The sequence below is a fragment of the Sciurus vulgaris genome, assembly GCF_902686455.1.
Source record: "Sciurus vulgaris genome assembly, chromosome: 9".
Taxonomy (NCBI): domain Eukaryota; kingdom Metazoa; phylum Chordata; class Mammalia; order Rodentia; family Sciuridae; genus Sciurus; species Sciurus vulgaris.
In genome coordinates, this window is record NC_136469.1 from 48,129,693 (window position 1) to 48,139,018 (window position 9,326).

General features: G+C 42.2%; 1 pseudogene across 1 annotated transcript; it reads right to left on the reverse strand.

Annotated features, from left to right (window-relative positions):
• Positions 1-5,239: 5,239 nt before the first annotated feature.
• Positions 5,240-7,038, reverse strand: LOC306669503 (peroxisomal targeting signal 1 receptor-like; annotated as a pseudogene). Its single transcript has 2 exons — positions 6,469-7,038; positions 5,240-6,357 (listed from the first exon to the last, which is right to left on the reverse strand). The product of its transcript is annotated as a peroxisomal targeting signal 1 receptor-like (transcript).
• Positions 7,039-9,326: the final 2,288 nt, after the last annotated feature.

Sequence of the window (9,326 nt, forward strand, 5' to 3'; positions counted from 1 at the left end):
TCAATATCCATCAGTTAATAGATCTGTAAATCACACATAAAATATCTGGTCCTCATGTTGCTATTTCTAATTCACACTTTGTATCACATGGCTCTTCCTTGTCTTCTGTTACTATTCATTACACCTCTTTTTGGTGGAAACTGTGTTTCCTTATATCAACAGCAGAGGGTTAATATTACAAGGAAGTTGAGTAGAGGCATCATAATTTTAGCAATGATAGTAAGTTCTATGGCTTTCTGGTATATTCCCTTTTGTAGTGCCTACCACTTAGGATTTATTTGTTTGACTCTTGAGTGTTTTTTTATGTTAACATGTTTCTATCAAAATTCAGAATTACTGAGAAATATTAGAATAAAAAACTGGAAACAAATATGGGGAAAAAAGTAACTCCGAGTGATAAACATGTGGGTATTTTTTTTTATTTGTTTCCCTTATAAGAAGCATCTATTGAGTTCTGTTCACTGTTTAAGGCACTAAGAGACTCAACATTTCTATTTCTGACTGGAAGAACTTGTATTTTGAGGAGAAAGTCATAGAAGTGTGCAAAAAGAAAACAGATAACTGATAATATAAGGAGATACACAGCACTTAACAAATTTAAATGCTGTCTAAAATGCATATTAGTTTAGAAACAGGAAAACATAATAATTTTCCAGGGAGGAAGATGGATCTATGGGGTGAGGGGATGAGAAGAGATACAATAAGGAGAGGAGATTCTTTCTTGAACTAGGAATGATAGTGAACGGAGACAGACATCATTACCCCCTGTACATGTGTGGTTACACGATTGGTGTGAATCTACATTGTATACAACCATAGAAATGAAAAATTGTACCCCATTTGTGTACAATGAATGAAAGTGCAGTCTGTGAAATCTTAAAAAAAGCAAATTAGTTTATTTCATAATTCTCATTCAGTTAAGAATTTCACAAAGCAATTTCTCACATAAATCTTTACTTGTTAACATTCCCACTTCAAATTTAAATAGATTTCCATTCTGAATTTTGGTGTATGACAGCATACACATTTCTAGATAACCGTCATGTTACTTAGGAATGTGGAGGAAAATGTAGAATAATATATAAAATTTTTTGTGATATTTTAGATGGTTAAGTTCTTCTTTTATTCGTGTATTTATCTTTGTAAAATTTTTTTTTCAAAAATTTGCATCTCTGCTTTATCTAATCTCACAGATAAAGCCTTCAAGAAAATCTGTACAACTGTAATTCATAATCAAGCTCCCAAGGAGCAAGAGTTGGGCCTTAAAGCATTAGTTCACAGAAATCTTTGGAAGAAAGAAGATGAGAGGGCAGGGAAAAAGGGAAGGCAAATCTAGTGGTGGTTAAATTTTTTATTTATTATCTTAGACAATTTTGCTTAAGCTTATCCATATTTGTTTTCTATTTTTTAAAATTCATACTGGTTGAGCTGATGATAATCCTAATGGAGGTGAAAAAATAAAACCCAAAAACAAAAAACCCGTACTACAAGATTGCTTTGATAAAAAATAAAGAAATGATTGACGTTTTAAGCCATTTGATAATAAACAAGCAGAACTGCAAAACTTACATTAGTGCCTAAGAAACTAATTCTGGGTATGTACAGCATATTTACAGATGACAGCTACCCATGCTTTAGGAAGTTCATGTTGGGCCAGTGGCACATCAGGCTTTGCAAAAACCAACCATGTATGTTTGGTGAGAGAAAGCTACTGATGATGGATTCTCATGGACTATTTGCTGCATCTAAACATTAATAAAATACTAATTAATTTAATTAAAAAAATTTACTAAGGTCATTTTTAGCTTATGAACACAGTTAAAATACATGTTCTTCTTGCAGAGAAGATAGTTCTGATTTGCAAAGCTGCAATGCAAACTGGAAATTGCTATCTACTGATCACCTGAGGCACTCCAGGCACAGAGAGTGGTAAGACACAACGTCTGCTGTCAAGCAATTCTTAGCCTAAGCCCACCTGAGCTATTACCATGGACACAGGCATTGATAGCAGGGATGTTTTATCAGGCGGTGTCAACCATAGAATATTACTGGAGAGTACCATTTAGGAGACTACCTTATGGCCTATTTGAGTGCTTCAGTCTTTTGTAACACTTGAAGCAAAATGAATTTATATGCTTACTGTCTCGTCATTGTGTGATAGATAACAGTGAAGTAAAGGCCAGGTGGAACTAGCCTAGTTCCAAGGTCTTGTAAACAACAATCAATTTGATGAAGGTATCCTTGCAAAGTGTTTTGAGTCATGGTTAAGGGATTGTGACATGTCTGAAAGGCATGTCACAGACAAGAAGAGCTCTCTGGATAGATGGTTACACATTGTTTTATAAAGACATCTGGAAACTTTGGTCTGGGAAAGACCACATCACAGAGAAATTGTTCCCATCTGAGAGCACACTGGTGATAAAAACTTTTAAATACTTTATAACTAAATCTTCTATGTGCTCAAATTGCCACCTGTTTCGTGATCACTGGAGTCTACAGTCTGCCAGACATAAGACTAAGTGGATATTGTAGCAGGAAAATGCATGGTTCCTCTCTGATGTTTGACTTTAAGTTTGTTTCCAATATTCACTAAAAGTATGATAACACCATTATATTTGAAAATTTCCTTCTAATGCCATTTTCTGTCAAAAGATTATATAAATAAAGAAGGTAAAAAAGAACATATTCAGGAAAGCTGGGAAGGAAGACACTCATTTATTTGACATAGGATGCAGCAGTTGGAGTGGTCTGGCTCTTGTTTCTCTAGTCTGATTTCTTGCCATGTTCCAACATATGTTTATCTCCTTTATATTCACCTAAACCAACCAATTGGCAACAGTCACCTAATGTTATAATTCCTCCTAATTGCTGTATGCTAGCACCTCACTGTGTTCCTTGAGTGCTCTTTATCAGTGCCTGCAACTCCCAACAGAGCATTGCCAAGAAAATTACTTTACTATTGGTCCAGTTCATCTCATGAGAGGCCAACATTTTTTTTCTTTCTGATCCTGTTTCTTTTTCTTCTCTTCACTTGTGCTTCTCTGTGCCTTTTTGAATTTACCTCCCTTGTAATCATTGGGTTCTCCAGAAAGCAAATTTAGAAATGAGTTAGGAGAGCAAAAGTTACAGGAAGCAGAAAAGGAGAGGGAAGCCATGCTGACCTGATGAAGTCAAAGGAACATGTGGAGCCGTGATCGCCCCATCATGTCCACAGCCCAGGTGTGCAGGTCAGTAGTGTGGAGCACAGGAAAGCCAAAAAAAAGTGTCCAAAGCATGGGAAACATATGGTTTATTGGGGAAGACTTACAAGAGATCAGTGACTGCTCCAAGAAGAGTTCAGGGGCAACAGGCTGGCAGCACCTTGGTCCCTCACAGTGCTTTGCCAAGCAAGGCCTCCTCTCCCCCACTCCTCTTGTCCCAGTGGTGGCTGGCGAGATGAGTGATTCATCTTTTCCATGGTGCCCTCAGTTCCATGCCCATCCCCACTCAGGGGATTCTGTATATTAGGCTGCAGAAGCAGTGACATTGTCAGCATTAGCTTGCTCAGTTTGCTTATATGAGCAGCATCTCAAGCACCAATAGTCCTGGCGTATGTGCAGGGAAGTAGCTTTCTACAGATAACACTAACTCGCCTTGGTTCCCAGTGTGCGTGGGAGAAAGCCAAGATGATATGTGTGTGGGTACACCAGACCAGGCCTGCTCTCATTGTTCCCCTAACTTGGCTAGGTTTGGGGAACTGAAATGGGGCATGTGGGGACGTGATGCTTTATTGTCTCTCTCTTTATAGGGATAATACAGCTCCTCCGAGGAATCCACATTAGGTAGAAATAGCCAGCCCCTTGCCTCACTGTCTTGTTCAATAGTTGGCTTCCCTTCTGCCCCCAGGAAAGAGTGATTTTGGCTGGACAGCTAAAAGAGATCCTGGTTAGAGCTGATGTCTGGTGGCTGCCAGTATTATGCTGCTCTCTCTATAGCTGGGCAACTTGTCCTTTTTTTTTTTTCCCAAATCAGTTTATTTTTCATACAAATATTTTATAGTTTTATTTTAAAATCATTTATACATGTTCATACAAAGAAAAATAAATTTCAGGATGGAACCTTGGGGCCATGGTAGTTTAAAAAGTAAATCTCTCTGATCATTAGCTATTGAAGACAAGGCAAAAGGCTAAGCAGTCATTTGTGGGGCTTAGTGCATCTCCCCAAGCAGGAAACAGTTGAGAAGCATCCAAACTGCTCCCTTTCAGTCTCCCCTCAATCTTCACCTTGTGGAGGTGATGTGGGGGAAAGGGATTTTCTAACACTTTCCCCTAGAAACATTTCAAGAAGTATAGCAAAGACTTATGGTAACACTGAACCCCCTCTTTACTAGGAACTTGGCAAGACTTCAATTTCCAAACCAACTTTCTACAAAAGTTAGCTCAATTCCTCCTCACAGATCTTTCTAAAAGGAGGAACTACTACATTCACCACACCCCTCAATCTTCTCACCAAAGGCCCCAGGACAGAGCCCCTAATCTGATCCCACCTAGTCTCCTCCAGGCCCACTCCACACACAAGCTTTCCTCCTGCCCCACCCCCAAACACTATCTGACCCTAGCTGTTCCTGAGGACCCCTTGCATAGAATACTAGCATTACTGCATCTGCATCGCACTCACAGGAACCCAAGCTCTCAGCCAGGAGAGGTCCAAGGATGACAAAACTATGAGCACCCACCAAAACTCACCTCTGCAGGGCTAAATGGACATTTTAATCAAACAGGCCAGCTTCTAACACAGCCCATCCCAGACACAGCCTTTGTTAGAGATGCAGAGCAGAAGAGCCTCCTACACAAAACTGCCTAAGGAAACAGAACTGTTACCAATTCTGAGTATAAGTGGGTGAAAGAACAGACATTACAAATGTGGTAGACCCCATCAAAAATGGCAGTTGATGACAACAGTTACCCTATATCTTTGGGTCCTACCCAAAAACAGCACCAAGAAAGGGCATGATGTACACAGCTGTACCTGGATGTAAAGCCCTTGAATTACCAAGGGACTCTGACAACAGCTCTTTTCCCTACAATTATGTAGGACCTAGAACACAGACTATCCACCCCTATATTGAGGCAGCTCCTGAGAGGCCGAACTACTTGTGGTCATTAACCCACCCCCTTGGTAAGCCCACTGGAAGAGAGGGAGTCACATCCAAAGCAGAGACCCCTTCCAGCAGACACTCACAGGGCAGCTCATTCCACTGTCATAGGAGGGCAGAGAGATCCCGGGCATCAGCTGCCCCATAGGTGTCACTCTGGTCTAACAGACCAAATGCAGTGTGCTCCAGATGTTTTCTGACAAGGCACCTCCCTCACCCGAGGGCCGCATGTTTATGGCCTCCAGAAAGTGTTCCACAGTCTCCTGGTGAACCCCAAGGTTAATGCAGCTGATGCCCAGGTTGTAACGAGACCTGATATAGTCAGGCTGCAGCTCAAGGACCCTGCGATACACAGCCACTGCTTCTTCACTCTGGTTTCCATTGGCCAGGGTGGCTCCCAGCTTATTCCACAGCAAGTAGTCATTGGAATGAACACTGAGGGCAGCTATGAAATTGTCCACAGCCTTGTCATACTTCCCACTCAGGTTGTAGAGGACTCCTAAGCCACATTGCACATCAGGGTCAATGAAGGTAGGGTCCAGGCACACAGCTGCCAGGAAGAGCTCTTTCACCTCAAGAAACAGGAATTCAGACAACAGAGATCCCAAGACACGCTTGCTGGGGCTCAGTCCTTCCCCACCAGTCCCTTCTTCACCAGGTGCCACTAGATGGGCATAGGCTGGTGTGTAGTGCAGCCAGTTTTGCCATGTGTCACAGGCCTGTCGCTGTAGTTACTCATTGGAGATGCTCACAGCCAGTGCCATCAGTGCCGTCCAGTTATCTGGCTTTAGCTCCAGTCACCTCTGCAACACACTGATGGCTAAAAGCTCTTGCTCATTCTTACCCGGATACTGCCAAGCTTCCATATGCTTAGGATTCTGTTGTATAGCAGCCTCAAAAAGCAGCACAGCATTTGGCAGGTCCCCCTCCTGAAGTCAACTTAGCCCTTCTTCGAAAGGCTGAGGGTGATCATGCAGGAGATTCTCCTTCTCAAACTAGTACCTTTATCATACAAAGCAGATTATCCTGTGAGATCATCATAGTCAGAGAGCTAGGGATGAGCCTCAGCATCCCGTTTTGTCATCTCCTCCAACTCAGCCTGCAACTTGTCCCAGAAAGCCACGTTAGACTCTACAGCTGACTTGGCACGTTCAAACTCCGTGTCCAAGTGCAGGTGTGTTTACTGGTCTTTTGAACTGGTCATCCCAAGCATCTGATGTACCCTGATGCTGAATAAACTCTGCTGCTCACTGTTCTGCCTGAGCTTGGCCCTACCCTGCAACAGACTCCAGGGACACCTACTCTTCACCCAACTGCCGCCTGAATTTCAGGAACTCAGAATTAGCCAATTTGGGGTCATCCACCTCTGCCACAAAGTTACTGGCCCTGTGCTGCAGTTCCTCCTCAGGATGATACCCATCATACCAGCGATCAGTGGAGATTGTTCTCATAGCTTCTCCTCAGGCTGCTCCAGATATTCCTCAGCCCAGCAGGCAGGCGACACAGACAAGGGGTCTGTAACTTCAGTGATGAATTCTTGGGACCAGTCTCATTATAATCCTGGTTACATCCACAGCATCTCCAGCTGCAAGAAACTCCTGAGCCCAGTTCTCAGATAAGGCCAAGTCTGCCACACCAGGGGCTCTCTGGGGAGTCTGGAGGAAATTTGCTCAATCTCCTGCATCTCTGCCAGGAGGTCATCCATCTTGAAGGTTTACAGGGCACGGGAAAACAAGTGGTGCATTCTGGTCCTGCAGCAATTCAGCCACCAGCTCATCTTCAGAGGCTACTCCCCAAGGCTTGGAGACTGTCTCAGAGGCTGGAGTTCCAGGAGGCCAGGGGCCGGGCCTCAATCCCTTCTGCCAAAGGGCCTTGTCCTGGGTGAAGTGGCCAGTAAGCTTCATGAGCGAAGCTGCATTTGGCCTCCACCAGCTCCACATTGCCATGGTAACCACCAGCTCTCTGATGGACAGAGAAGAATTGGAACTGAGGTCCCCTGCCAGACCCTTCCCCACCCACAACATAGCATGCTATCTGGAGACACCAGCACCTGGAGACAGCTGGCCCAGCACTGGCCACCCTCCTCCACCCCTGTGCTTTTTTGCTGTGACCCCCACCTCTGCCAGGAATCCAGAGAGCTGGTACCCTCCTGATGCCTCCCTCAAAAGCCACCACTGTCAGCTTGGGCTTCTCCAGGGGCTTTCACCACTGCAGTCTCAGGGTCAGGACAGGTTAACAGCCGCCCCCCAACAAAGGGCCCTGAACACCAGAGGAATATGAGGGACGACTCTTCATCAACCAGATTAAACGGGGGCCCTGGCTAGTCACAGGATAGTGGGAATGCGGCCTGGCCATAAACTGGGTCCCCTGCACCCCTTTCATCTAGGCGAGCATTGCGGGAGGTCATTCCTTTCCTCCCAAATCACCCGAGCCCCTCCCCTGCTCCGGCCTACCCCGGCCCACCCCTCTCAGGTTCCCGACCTCCCCATCACTGTCGCCTCTCTGCTCCAGCCCTGCCCCTGGGACCCCAGAGGCCACTGCAGGTGTGAGGGAGCCCCAGGGCGTCCTTGTGCCCCCTCGGGTCCCAGAACTCCTGACCTTTCTTTAAGAGGAATTCTTCTCTGTCATATCCTGCTCCTCAGAACCCCAACTTCATGCCTGAGATGCAGCAGAGTCCCCAACATTCTCAATTTCTGTTTCCATCACTTGGTATTTTCCTCCTCTATTATTAGAAAAGGGTATTAGAAAGGGGTCTTAAGATATTCCATTTTTAGAGTTAAGACAACAAAAATAACCTTTTCTCTGGCTGATTTTAACAACCCCTTGTATCATGACTTTGTTGCCCCATCTAAGGGCCTTGCCTCTTTACTGTGTCTCCTCAGTCTAACACACAGTGAGAAGAAGAAAAGAAGAGGAAGGGAGAAGAATGAGTCAGATCAAAGTCACTTTGTCCTTGGAAGACCTTCCATTCATCTTCCCTCCTCCTCTCTCTAGGCTGAATTCACTTGCTTCAACTGCACACTTGAATGGTTGTTATACCTTATATTTTAATAGTTGACTATCACATCTGTTTCTTTACTAGACTGGACACTTCTCAGGGGCAGGACTGCCCCTGACTGCCTCTAACAGTTTTGCAATATATTCTTCCGATTTGAGCTCTGCTGTGATATGGTGCCAACGTCATTGTGATACAAAGCTGTATTTTAAATATCTTCATTAGAGATCACCAAATGGTTGAAACATAGTCAGGACACAATACTTTAAAAAAACTTTTTATAATGCATACACATTATGAAATAGAGAAAATACAGAATGATTTTAGGAGAAAATAAAATGTTTTAAATTGTATGATCTAAAAATAATATTAATATTTTAAAATTTGCTTTGTGCTTTTTATGTGATTTAGTATTTTTATGAGTTGACACACATTAATAAATATAGTTTTCCACCTAATGTTACATTAAAACACTTTCCATGTTCAACATTCTTTAAAAATTATTTAATTATTTTCCTAATATCCAAAGTTTGGTTGTTTCTAATCTTTGCTTTTATGTATAAATGTTCATGAATTTCTTTTAATATAAATCTTTATTTGCATCTCTGCCTATTTCTTTAGGCTAAACAGCAATCTATTAATCTTTGTGCACATTACCTAGTTATTTTCCAATTCCATGCCAATTTATCTTTCCCACCAGCTATGTGTGAAAGTTTCCCAACACACTCAGCAGCACTAAATGTTATTCTAAAACAAAGAGACAACTTAGATAATACATTGTTCTCTCCTTGATTTAACCTATATCACTTTTTAGAACAATTATGGTATTTTATTTCATATTTCTTTATTTTATGCCATCTTCTTTTTCTATGAATTTTCCATTTTTTAATTTCTATTTCCAATCTCAATTTTAGTGTTTTTATTATGGTTTTGCATGGGTTTTTAATATAGTTAATATTATTAAATGCCTGTCATTGTTCATATAAATTATATTCTAGGTTTGAACTGTCTGAATTATCTGAAGTTTTGCTTTTAGAGGACTTTGAATTTTATATGGGTAAATTTTATATGGGTATTTGCTAATGATGTATTCCATTTGTTCCATATATAGAAAGCTCTTATCCACTTTGAGCCAGTTTAATAGTTGCTAATTTTCATATGTTTTCTTCTTCTATCTTTAGATCACATTTATTTTCA